The sequence below is a fragment of the Lactuca sativa genome, chromosome 1 (genome assembly GCF_002870075.4).
Source record: "Lactuca sativa cultivar Salinas chromosome 1, Lsat_Salinas_v11, whole genome shotgun sequence".
NCBI classification, from domain to species: Eukaryota; Viridiplantae; Streptophyta; class Magnoliopsida; order Asterales; family Asteraceae; genus Lactuca; species Lactuca sativa.
Window position 1 is genome coordinate 229772342 of NC_056623.2, and position 13683 is coordinate 229786024.

General features: G+C 41.2%; 1 pseudogene; it reads left to right on the forward strand.

Annotated features, from left to right (window-relative positions):
• Positions 1-771: 771 nt before the first annotated feature.
• The window catches only part of LOC122195675 (E3 ubiquitin-protein ligase AIRP2-like), a 28952-nt pseudogene continuing 16040 nt past the window's right edge, over positions 772-13683 (forward strand).

Genomic DNA, 13683 nt, shown 5'->3' on the forward strand with positions numbered 1-13683 from the left:
CTCATGTGTTCCTCAGAAGAACATGGAACATCCTGACACTCTTCGAAGTCAGAAATGATGGTTACAAGTAGTGGTGGTGAAGACCGCTTTGTGATATTAACAATATCCATTTTGCATTAACCTAGTTAGTAATGTATATGTCATATGAAACAATTGTTTGTAACGGTTTACAATCACACTTATCTCTTAATGTACTCAAAATTTCTAATGGGACATACGTAGTGTATGGTAGCTGAGTAGCTAAACATCAGATGTGATTAATGTTTATGAGTGCTAGAGTTTTATGAGTATTTATAATACTTACATAAGTTTTTTTGATAAGATATTACTGGTATCCTTGTGAGTTCTTAAGTTTTTTCCTTGTCATTCTAAACTGTGTAATCTTATTTGAGTCTCTTAGAACCTACAAGTGTTTAGCCTATCAACTACCATACTCAAGTTTAGTAGTGCATTTGGTCTGACCATAATAAAACATAGCTGATTAGTCTACATTTAGCTGGGTTTGGCCCTAGTACCACAAAACTTAGTTAAGGTATTTGATCTAAAACCTTGAGTCTAAGATAGTTAAGGTGTGTATTATATATGTTTTCTCATCATGACCTTCTTTTCAAATACTCTTTCCCATTTCGCATGTTCAAGTGTTTATATCAACTCTCGTATTCAAAAGTTTTCGTCGATCGTTCTCCTTTTTCCGTGTTTTTTTAAGGAAAGGGAGTCTGTGAAGTGTGATAATTTTTTCGGTGGTACTTGGTTACTTGGGTCAATTAAATTATGGATAGTTATTATTATCATCAGCTTTCATCTTGTCCTTCTTATAGGGATTCACTGAATGTTCTTGAGGTAGATATGCAGTTTGTTAATATTTTGTAAGTCCTTTTCACTCTCACTATCTTCTTTCTATGTTATCCTTTTCCAGCTTCATCCGGATTAGGGTTCTTTAATGGATTTTCAAATGGAATGTGAATATGGATGTTGTTTTTTACGTACTGTTTTATAGATGAAATTTTGTCAGAGAGCTTGCTGATTTGGTGTTTTGTGTATTGATCATGTACGAAAAAGAAAAAAACAACAACAACGAGAATCCTTGGGTTCCAAGGTCGAAAATTTTCAAAATTATTAGTAAATTTCTCAAATTGTCGAACCTATAGCGAACTTTAGATATATAAAATTGTGGGTGTTTAATTTTTAGGGGTTTATGTCAATTCTGCAATTACAAAGTAGTTTGTTTGATTTCAGATAACTTTTTCCTCGGGAACGAACTTATATTATTTCTTCCATGTAATGTCCCAAATTTCGTGTCCAAAAAATTTCATTTTAATTAATTGATTATAAAAACATTCATAAGAAAACTTCATGGAAATTTCGTAAATCACTGTATCATGTCTGAAAACCCAAATCATAAGATAGTAACATATCATAGTACAATCCCAAAATATCTCAAGTGCGGAAAACCAATGCGTGTGTGTATGATGTGATGCTACCGCGCCAGCTCCTTCCCCTTCGCTGAAGAGGTACCTGAAACCAAAACTGTAAACTGTAAGCACGAAGCTTAGTAATTTCCCCCATCATACCACATACCATACAATCACATAACATACATATAATGTCAGGCATATCTGGGTGCCCGACCTACCCCTTCGGTCCTGTCGACCGGATACTGCCTAGCATATCTGGGTGCTAGCCTCCCATTCGGTCCTTCCGACCGAATACTACCTAGCACATCTGGGTGCTGGCCTCCCCCTTCGGTCCTATCGACCGAATACTGCCTAGCATATCTCGGTGCTGGCCTCCCCCTTCGGTCCTATCCATCGGATACTGCCTAGAATATATGGGTGCTGGCCTCCCCTTCGGTCCTGTCGACCGGATATTGCCTAGCATATCTGGGTGTTTGCCCCCCCCCCCTTCGGTCCTGTCAACCGGATATTGCCTAGCATATCTGGGTGCTGGCCTCCCCTTCAGTCCTGTCGACTAGATACTGGGGACTATTTCACCCCTCTACTGCTACCACATAACATGTATCATATAATCATATTCTATCTAGTATGACTGGGTATGACTACCCCTCTTCGGCCCTATCGACCGGAAATCTTGGGGACTATCTCCCCTACTGCTACTGGCATATAACATCATATCATACTAGCACATAACATATCAGGTAGTAGCAAACCTAGATGAATATCACAAAGACAATCATCTAACATACAACCCCTACTGGTGGGCCGACATTGTGGCCGTAGACCCACCGCTACTGGAAGGTAACTCACCTCCTACGAGTAGCTGCTGATAATCTGTGCGGGAAATCTTTGTCTGCTGCTGCTCCGGAAATCCTCCGGCTATATTCCCCACAAAACACTCAGTCGGAATCTGATATCTACTCTTAGGGAAAAATGACTATTTTACCCTTGACCAAGTCCAAGTCTAAGTCCAAGTCAAAGTCAAAGTAAAATTCAACTTCCAGTTGACCTGACTCGCCGAGTTGGGCTGCCAACTCGTCGAGTCCCTATCCTTTTGACTGTCCTCATCCACATCTCTACTCGTCGAGTTTAGAAATGACTCGAGGAGTTTAGAAATGACTCGACGAGTTTTACTTCTATACGAACATCGAATGAACCTTCATTCGACTGCTGAGTTGTATGAACAACTCGTCGAGTCTATCCTCATCCTATGAACCAGTCCTGTCCTCGACTCGCCGAGTTGTATGAACAACTCATAGAGTTCATCTTCAAAACTTTATTTTAACATATAAGACCCCTTAATTAATGATTAATAATGTTTTGGGGATAAAACCTTATCCAAGAAGAGTGGGTGAAGTACAAAGGTTGAGTGTTGACTTTTCTTTGTATTATGACACAAGCAACCACCATATCCACTCCATGACTAACCCACACTCCTCCCCACCATACCTTGTCATTTCCTTGTCGTTTTTACCTCACTCACAAGTCATTCCCACGTTTTTGAGAGCCGGACATTCATCCTCTCTCCTCATTTTCTTTCACTTGCTCTTATTTCACCAAAAATACAACACAACTTTTCTCTCAAACTTTTCTCTCTAATTCAAGACTCCAAGGCTGATTTTAAGCTTTATTCTTCTCTTGATAAGTATAATTCATCCTCCTTGTGATTATTTCACTTCCTTCTACTCAAATCATAGATTGCTTACACAAATATCGTCATATTTGTTGTTAGCTCCTCAAATCTTCAAGCATCTCCCAAGTGTTCTTGAGTTGAACACTTCTTTTCTCCATCATCCATCTACTGAAATCACTCAAGGTGAGTTCATACCCCTACATTTTCATGTTTTCTCAAGTTTTTAGGGGGGGGGGGGGGGAATACAAGTTAAAACACCAAGAACATAACTAAAATTTTCTTACAGCTTTCATTAGAAATGTTGGACTCTATTCACGGACTGTTTTGGACAACTTACACATTTTAGTTTTCAAAACTGTTTTAGGTGCAAGTAGTTCCAGTTCTTAGCTTTAAAATTACTACTTGCACATCTTCACGCAATTTTTCTACAATTTATGGTGATTTTTACAAAACAGCCTGTCTTTTCAAACACAAATTCAGACCAGTCTGTGAATATGAGCATTTTAATACAAGTTAAAGGCTTCCAAAAATCATGATAAAAATTATGAGTAAACTAGACTCATTTTAGGAACTCTCAGAATTTACGGATCTAGTTTTCGACTTCGTATGATTTTCTATGATTTTTCTAAAACAGTGTAGAAAGGTTAAGAGTTAGTTAACAACTTAGAACTTTCAAAACACTTTATAACATGCTGAGCAAAGTGTTAAATCTTTGATGACTTCATATATTACATGTATTTCTTGTAGTGGTATATTTATATAATAGGAAATTACTTATTAAATTTATAAGAATCCTCCGTCATAACCATTGGTACAGAACAAAGCAAGATTAACATAGCTATATAGTACTACAAATTAAACACCACAAATAAACATACTAAACTATAATAAGTATAGTTAGGTTGCATATACATTTCAAACATTTTGATAAACTATAATAGGTATAGTTTATAATCATTTACATTACAAAAGTTTTTCACACGGAAATGGGTACATTACAAAGTACCGGGTTTTCATATAAATGGGGTGCAATACAAAGTACCGGGTTTTTATACAAAAAGGGGTACAAATACAAAGTACCGGATTTTTATACAAAAAGGGGTACAGATACAAAGTACCGGGTTTTTATACAAAATAGGTACAGATACAAAGTACCGAGTTTTTATACAAAAAGGGGTACATATACAAAGTACCGGGTTTTTATACAAAAGAGGTAGAGATACAAAGTACCGGGTTTTTATGCAAAAAAGGGTACAGATACAAAGTACCGGGTTTTTATACAAAAAGGGGTACAGATACAAAGTACCAAGTTCACATAAAGTAGTTATTATGATATTAAAACTCTATTTCATCTAGAATTGTTAGACTTCAACTATAAGCGCTGAGCGTATATGCTAGAGTCGTATATGGATTTAGTCTCGATTGGCTTAGAATTGGTGGGCCCGCCTCATCTCCTGTTCCTCGTTGGGTTGTGGACCTAGGGCAGACCCACTATATTCAACGTTTTATCTAACTTAAATCTTTCATAACTTATATACGCTGGACGGTTATAGGGGAAATCTACGGGTCATTCTAGGGTTCATTAACACATCATATAGGAATATTCTGTTCACACTTAACTAAGAAAATATTGGATTTTCTGGAAATCAAACTCTATCAATTTTGCAAGGAAAATAGTTTCTACTTCAAACAAAACTCTTATGAACTCACCAACTTAATTGTTTACACTTTTTCAAAACTACTTGTATTCTCAGGAAATCAGTGAAACAGGAAAACTTCAGCGCTTTGAGGATGGGACGTTAAACCGTCAACAATTTAGTTTTGTCATCATAATGTAATTGATTTTGAAACATGTAAACATATACTTTGGTGTAACCTTTTCAATTATATTTATGATGGTTGTATTTACTTTGAGCACTATTATACACGTTGTTGTGATACTGTACATGAAGTCCTCCACCCCCGGACGTTTCCGCCATCCTTGGTTTGGGGGTGTTACAGATTGGTATCAGAGCATTGTTTGTAGTGAACTAAGTATATCGAACCACATAAGATATACAAACTATAAATGCATTGGGACTAAGGTCTCTGATTTAAAGTTTTCAAAACAACTATACTTTTAGAAATAAATGATTTCTTGTTAAAAGTATACATGCATGCATACATACTAAGGTCAGCATCATTCTAGAACAAAATGAAAGTAATGATTGTTGAATATCACAGGTAAGCTCGGGGATGTATGGTCAGTCTTGGGAGTGGCATAGCCTGATCAACTATGATGGTCCGAGGAGTGATTAGCATATGCCCAAGAATGGTTGTGATATGGCAACAAGTCTAAAAACTTACCAACACTACCACAATGAAATACCATAGGGGTATTTGGTGTTATTATAATTACTTATCTGAAAACTAAATAGATTTTTATCAATAGGTCAATAATTGCTTAGTGGATACATTAAAATTATATGTATCCAGGACGTCATAGACTTAGAATCTGTGGATCTTTGCTTTACTTCCTGTTCTCGTTGGATTGGGGATTTAGAGTTAGGATCGCTTATTCGAAGGTCTATCCTCTCCCAAATACATATGATTAGTATGCACTAAACAATGTATTGAAGTACCTGATAAAGATCATCTTATAATTATCTAATTAGTACGTCTACTTAGTTATTTCTTATATTCCCATTTCTCGCGAAGATATCATGGCTGGATTCCATCCCCACGACGACCCGTACTACCCTAACCACGACAATACTGAATGGCTCGGAGAGGAGCCAGAGAATGAGTACCCAATCCCTGTGGATGGTCACCAAGATGAAGGATTTGCTGATGGTTCTGACTCCGACCCTGAAGTGGAGAACCTACCCCGATGGCTCTTGTTCCGAATCCTAACCCTCGTCCGTTTTTTTTCAAGGACCGATGCCTCCTTGGGTAGAATGCTTGGAAAACTGGAGCGAAGAGGAAGACCAACCTATGCCATTTAGTGGAGACCGAAGCTTCTACGACATAAGCGAAGGAAACTGAGCAGATAGAATTCTTCCAATCCTGGTCTGTAGACTTGCCCAAAACGAGATTCAGGGCAGAACAACTCTCCATCATATCGCAGAGGTCGATGCAAATGCAAGAATGCATACAATCCGCACCAATCTCCTTGAGCACGCTCGTGAAAAATCTGAGAGAGACCATGAAACCCAGCTACAAGCACTGGCTGAAACACGAACTGAAGTCATAGAACTCCGAGTATGCCAGAGGGTGTACGAAAGACACATGCTTGATATGGAGCGGCAACTAGCTGAACTGAGGGTTCACCAGAGAGATTGGGTATGTCGCGATATGTTAGCATTGGAAGGTCTGGCCCCGGGTATTGATCTCGATTAGTGGAGATGGTGCATGGACTCGAGAGTCCTTGCGAGCAGATTCAGAGCATGTGTGTTGCATGGATAGCGGTTATGCTATAAGGGAGTGGTGTAGCATCGGGCGAGCACCATGGCACTTGTCGCAGTGACAAGGCGGCCAAGTGGATTCCCTTGGTAGGGAAAGAGAGAGGAATATAGTTCCGAGAGGGAGTGTAAGTTCACGGAAGTGAAAGCAGCAGCGCAGAGTTGTGATTGGAGTGATCCAATTAGGGTCTTTGAGCAGCATGATTGCGACAGTAGTATGGAAACACATCCGAATGGGATGTCTATTGAGGTTGCGGAAAGATTTCCGTGAGGGTAGAGCCAAGAGGCTCGGAAGGGATGCTGGGAGGGAGTCTTGGATTTCCAGTTTGATTCTGATCGAGGAATTGTGTATGTAGTGGTGATTCATCCTGGGGGATGTTTGGGGGTGTCATTAGTGTGGTGGGTTTTTCCATTCCGAGGGTACTAGAGCTAGTTCAGCATGTGCATGTGATTGCAAGAGGAGAACTCATGGGAGTTGCTCTAGGGCTGAAGAATGTGTCAGTCTGTCAGCATGGAGTGGATAGAATTGGACTCGGATCGGGAACCCGATGGTTCAAGGTTATATCTAGCTCGTAAGAGCCATGTGATTGTTGTGATCAGGATCGAGAAAGTACCATGGAGCGGTACTCGGTTGATAAGTGAGGAGCCTGATAGGTGTGGTTATCAGAGGGTGAAGTCGGTGGCCGGCTTGAGGCGATAGTCAGGACACCGCTAGAAAGGAGAAAGTAAGTTTTGGGTTTCGATGGTTGCGTCTTGAGGAACCTGGTTGGGTTAATTCCAGGTGGTGCGTGGCGGGAGAAGTTCTGGAGTAGAGATGCCGAAGGCTTCGAGGGCGAAGCCTAATTTAAGTGGGGGAGAATTGTAACGCCCCGTTCCTAAGAGTACCTAATTGTGAGTCCCCGGGATTTAAGAGAAATGATATTTTGGTCATCTTGTAGGAAAAGTGGAAAATGAGGAGCAAGTATGAAATTTGGGGACTCACCGAGTACGCCCAGCGTAAGCTGGGATTACGCCCAACGTAAGGCGTATATGGACGCGGGTGCAAGGCTGAGTATGCCCAGCGTACTCTTAGAGTTCTAAAACCCTAAATTTAGGGTCAGCCACTATATAAGGAACATGTTGGTGCATACCCTAGCCTCCATAAGCTCTCCCTTAACCTCAGAACCCCTAGAAACACGTATTCCCTCCATTGTTGGGTGTGTTTGGCCTTGGAAAGCTCATTTTGGCAAAAGAAAAGCTAGAAGAAGAAAGGAGAAGTTGTCAAAGAAGGAAAGGAACGATTGGAGCTTGTAGATCTGAAGAGATATCATCCTTTGGAGCTTATTTGAGGTACAAAGCTTCTTGCTTGCCATTTATTTTGCATAGATCTAAGTGTTGTGAAGTTTCAGCATCTTTCTTGTCCCAGAGTTCTCATCTTGGTTCATGCTTTGTGTTGGCCGAGATTATCTGTCCTTTCAGACCTTTGGAGAGGTCTTGAGTGAGAAAAATGAGGTCCCAAGGGCTGTAGTTGTTCCATGTGTGAGATATATAGGTCTTAATGGATTAAGAACTTAGATTAAGAGCTTTTGATCGCCCCAAGTGATAAAGTTTGAGACTTTATGAATCTTAGGCGTATTTAGCCTAGGGATCTGAAGTTTGGGCTTAAGAGCTTAAGCCATTAAGAGGTTATAAGGACTTTATGAGTAGCGAAGTTACGCCCCGCGTAGCGGGTCAGGGCCCCGATCCTCAGCTGCGTTTTAGTGTGTACGCCCCGCGTACCAAGGAGGGTACGCCCAACGTACTTCCCCTATTTGGACCTTAATATTGGGCCTTAGAGTTTGGGCCGTTTGTGGGTAGTTGGTTTATGGGCCAAGTCTGTAAATTATGGATAGAGTGTGTTGGGCCCAATTATTGTTATGGACCTTGGATCTAGGCCCATTTGGTGAGGTGGGCCCAATTTGGTAAATTGGGCCAATATTGGACTTTGTATAAGATTTGGACTTTGGCTTTGGCCCGATAAGTGGATATATGCTTGGCCTAATGTTTATTTTGTTGATGGCTAGTTCGGGATTTGCGGTGAGTTGGTGATTCGAGAACCTGCTCTTCAGTTTAGAGTTTCGGCAGTGCGAGGTGAGTTATCCTCACTATATCGACAGGGTCTAAGGCACCAAGGCTGGACCTTTATCGGATTGAGATCCGGGTATTTGTTGTTATGTTATTGCTTTGATATGTTTGCATCCTGGTAGCTAGGATGGTATATGTTAGAGACCTGGTTAAGGTCGGTTCCCTGATATGTAGGGTGATGCTATGCTAGTGACCGGTTAGGTCGGTATCCTGGTTAGGATGATGATATGTTATGTGATCTGTTTGATCGGCTTGTTGACTGTGAATTCTTATATGATTGTATGTTTATGTGCACATGGTTGTTTGGACTGGAGTTGGGTTGAGGCGGGTCCTGCTTTGTGCTGTAGGCCAAGATACCCAAGGCGGACTGGTTGTCCCGAAGGCCCAGTGAGCGGTCCGGATAAGCTGTAGGCCCCAAGAGGGCGGACCAGACGTGCCGAGGCTCGAAGAGTGGACCAGGCCGACTGAAGGCCCGGTGCGGGCGAACCAGTCATACTGTAGACTCAGAGAGTGGACCAGGTGGGTTGTAGTCCCGATACGGGCGGACCAATCATACTGTAGACTCGATGTATATGGCTAGACTCGGAGGGTGGACCAGGTGGACTGTTGGCCGGTGCGGCGGACCAATCTCACAGTAAACCCGAAGTGCATGGCTGTTCTGTGTTCTATTATGTTATGTATGTTATGTATGATATGGGCCGGAAGGCACTATGTTATGGGTTGGAAGGCATTATGATTTGGACCGGAAGGTCGTAGCCTGGAAGGGCGTATGTGTGGTTGGTATTTTGGGGATATCTCACTAAGCTTTCGGGCTTACAGTTGTGGTTTAATGTTTTTCAGGTTCTTCAGGAGACCGTGGCAAGGCGAAGGCGTGATCGTACCGCTCCTCATGTTTATGTTGTGATGTGATTCTAGGAATACTTTAAATAAATTGTATTGAAAACCTTTTTGTAATAATTTAATGAAATCGGGTTGTTTTTGAAAAGTTTAAATTGGTTGGAATTTTTCGGTTGTTACATTAGGCCTTTAGGCGGCCAATACTCTCCTGCTTCGGATGTGATGTAAGAGCCTCTACAAGGTCAATTTTTCCCCAATTGGTTACATCTTAAACATCAATGACATCGTCAGTCAGCTAAATTCTGTGTCACCCTTTGTCCAAATACTTCCATCATGCTACCATAGGAGTCTATCTGAAACCCACTCTAGTCAAGTTGTTGGACTAGAGTAACTTAGCTCCGGTATCGTTCCCAATTCTCTTTCAAAGAACCATGCCGCCAAGGAAAAGAACAAGACCTTCAGGCAACACAACACCGCCCCCTCCGCCACCACCTCCGGAGTTTGATCCTGTGATGTTTTAGGCTGCTGTAACAGCAGTCGTGGCGACAACAATGTCGCAAATGGGTACAAATGGTTCCGGCGGTTCCGGATCCGGGAATACTAACTCGAATCAGGGGGACAGCACGGGGCGTACTAAGGAGTGTTCTTACAAAGACTTCACAAATGGCAAACCCGATTCTTTCGATGGAAGTGGGGACGTCATCGCACTAATTCAATGGTTCGAGAGAACCGAAGTAATCTTCAAAATTTGTGCTTGCCCCGAAGCGAGCAAAGTCAAGTACGCGGCATTCACCTTCATCGGAAGAGCTCTCACTTGGTGGAACGGCAGAGTTAAGTCGGTTACGCTTGCAGTGGCTAACTCGTTAAGTTGGGAGGACTTAAAGAAGATGATGCTGAAGGAATATTGCTCAAGAGGCGAAGTGCAAAAGCTGGAGCAAGAACTATGGAAACTCATAATGGCAGGCTCCGACCTTACAACTTACACCAACCGATTATGTGATCTAGCACTCCTTTGTCCCGCTATGGTCACCCCGGAAGACAAAAAGTTGGAACGATACCTCTGGGGATTGTCCCCCGAAATTCAAGATAGCGTGCTGGCCTCAAGACCAACTACCTTCGACAGCGCCAAGGAGTTGGCACAACAACTCATCGACCATCATGCTAGCCATGACACTACGACAACCACCCTTAACCAAGCAAGAGGAGGGAACACCAAAAGAAAGTTTTGGGACAACAAGAAGGACCAACCAGCCCAGGATCCCGCTATGAAGCAACAAATTTTTGCTGTTACTGCTGCCACAACCCTCACCATGCCAACTCCCATGAAACAATACGTTGGAACCCTTCCGAAATGCAACAACTGTAACTTCCATCACACTGGGGCTTGCTGGAAGATGCATTGCAAAAACTGCGACAAAGAGGCGCACACTGTCCGTTTCTGTAAGACACCAGCACGACCCATCAACCAGGTCCCTGGCTTTGGAGTAAGCCCATCCTGTTACAAGTGTGGAGAAACGGGACACTTTAAAAGGGACTGCCCAAGAACAAGAGATGCCAATGGTGGTGGAAGGGTGCTTGCGATCACCGAAGGAGAGACCACCCCGGAACTGCCCGCAAATATCAGTACGTGTTTCTAACATCGACGTTTAAATTCTAAATTTCTTTATATGTTAAATCTAGAATCGATTTAAGCATGCATAGTAGTAATGCCAAGGATTAAACTGAGAGCATAAACAATAAGAAATTCCAAGGCCGTTATGTGACATCGGGCGGGTTATTCCTGACCATAATCAATTTCTTGTAATGCGAAAAGTTACCCCCATCTTTCCTCCGAATTCTTGGATCCCCATTCGAAGTACAAATTTCGGGACGAAATTCCCTCTAACGGGGGGATGATGTGACAACCGTCAAATTCTGGTCAATTCAAAGTCAAATAAAGTCAATAAGTCAAACTGGTCAACTCAACTAACCCTTGTGTATTAGGGCTTACGTTATGTAATTACTAAACAACTCTCTATTCTAATGAGAGATCATAAATCGAAAAGTGCGTACATCTAGATCTCCTTAACCTAAAACTATGGTACGTGGCGAGCCAAACCGATAAAACAATGTTGCATACTCATCGGGAGTGTGTAAGATCCTTAAACAAGGCTTAACGGGGTTTACGGACCTTACATTGCGAAGTCGGACACTCAAAAAGGTCACAAATGAAACCTCTCTCAATCGTTTTCACTCTATCTCTCTATGTATGAGAAATCTCTCCAAGAATGTGAAATCTCTCCCAAATCTCTCTCAAAAGTTCCCGTAACTTTTTGAAGTCATTCGGGTCATTCCGACCCTTAACCGGGTCAAAAACGGCTTGAAACGGGGTAAAAACAAGTAAGATAGGCTTAAGGACCCAAAACCCTCTTATTAGGGCCGAAGCCTCTTGGGACCCGAAAGTCCTCTTAGGGACCGAAACCAAGAGGACCGAACCCGAAGGCTCCTGGTCCCGAACCCGAAGGTCCTCTCGGAACCGAACCCTCCCTTCGGGCCCGAACCTCGCACAAGGCCGAACCCGAAACTACTGTTCACTTCGGTCCATTTCGGTTCTGACTATCTTCGGTCTATTTCGCTCCTGATGACTTCGGACCGAGCCCTTCGCCTTCACCCCTTACTTCCGGTTCGCTCCATTTCGCTTCCGGCTCAGCATTAGATGGGACCGAAGTTTGGCCTAGGACCGAGAGGTCTCACTGGAAGCTCATTTTCTCCCGGTTTTCGACTAGTTTTGCGTTTTAGGCCCGTTTTTAATTGTTTTAACACGAGATTTTCACCCAAAACTTTAATTTAACATATAAGACCCCTTAATTAATGATTAATCACGTTTTGGGGATAAAACCTTATCCAAGAAGAGTGGGTGAAGTACAAAGGTTGAGTGTTGACTTTTCTTTGTATTATGACACAAGAAACCACCATATCCACTCCATGACTAACCCACACTCCTCCCCACCATACCTTGTCACTTCCTTGTCCTTTTTACCTCACTCACAAGTCATTCCCACGTTTTTGAGAGCTGGACATTCATCCTCTCTCCTCATTTTCTTTCACTTGCTCTCATTTCACCAAAAATACAACACAACTTTTCTCTCAAACTTTTCTCTCTAGTTCAAGACTCCAAGGCTGATTTTCAAGCTTTATTCTTCTCTTGGTAAGTATAATTCATTCTCCTTGTGATTATTTCACTTCCTTCTACTCAAATCATAGATTGCTTACACAAATATCGTCATATTTGTTGTTAGCTCCTCAAATCTTCAAGCATCTCACAAGTGTTCTTGAGTTGAACACTTCTTTTCTCCATCATCCATCTACTGAAATCACTCAAGGTGAGTTCATAACCCTACATTTTCATGTTTTCTCAAGTTTTTAGGGGGGAATAGAAGTTAAAACACCAAGAACATAACTAAAATTTTCTAACAGCTTTCATCAGAAATGTTGGACTCCATTCACAGACTGTTTTGGACAAATTAAACATTTTAGTTTTCAAAACGGTTTTAGGTGCAAGTAGTTCCCGTTCTTATCTTTAAAATTACTACTTGTACATCTCCACGCGATTTTTCTACAATTTATGGTGATTTTTACAAAACAGCCTCTCTTTCCAAACACAAATTCGGACCAGTCTGTGAATATGAGCATTTTAATACAAGTTAAAGGCTTCCAAAAATCATGATAAAAATTATGAGTAAACTAGACTCATTTTAGGAACTCTCAGAATTTACGGATCTAGTTTTTGACTTCGTATGATTTTTCTAAAACAGTGCAGAAAGGTTAAGTTAACAGCTTATAACTTTCAAAACACTTTGTAACATGCAAAGCAAAGTGTTAAATCTTTGATGACTTCATATATTACATGTATTTCTTGTAGTGGTATATTTATATAATAGGAAATTACTTATTAAATTTATAAGAATCCTCCATCATAACCATTGGTACAGAACAAAGCAAGATAAACATAGCTATATAGTACTACACATTTGACTTACATAGAAAGGATTCTTAAACACCACAAATAAACATACTAAACTATAATAAGTATAGTTAGGTTGCATATACATTTCAAACATTTTGATAAACTATAATAGGTATAGTTTATAATCATTTACATTACAAAAGTTTTTCACACGGAAATGGGTACATTACAAAGTATCGGGTTTTCATATAAATGGGGTACAATATAAAG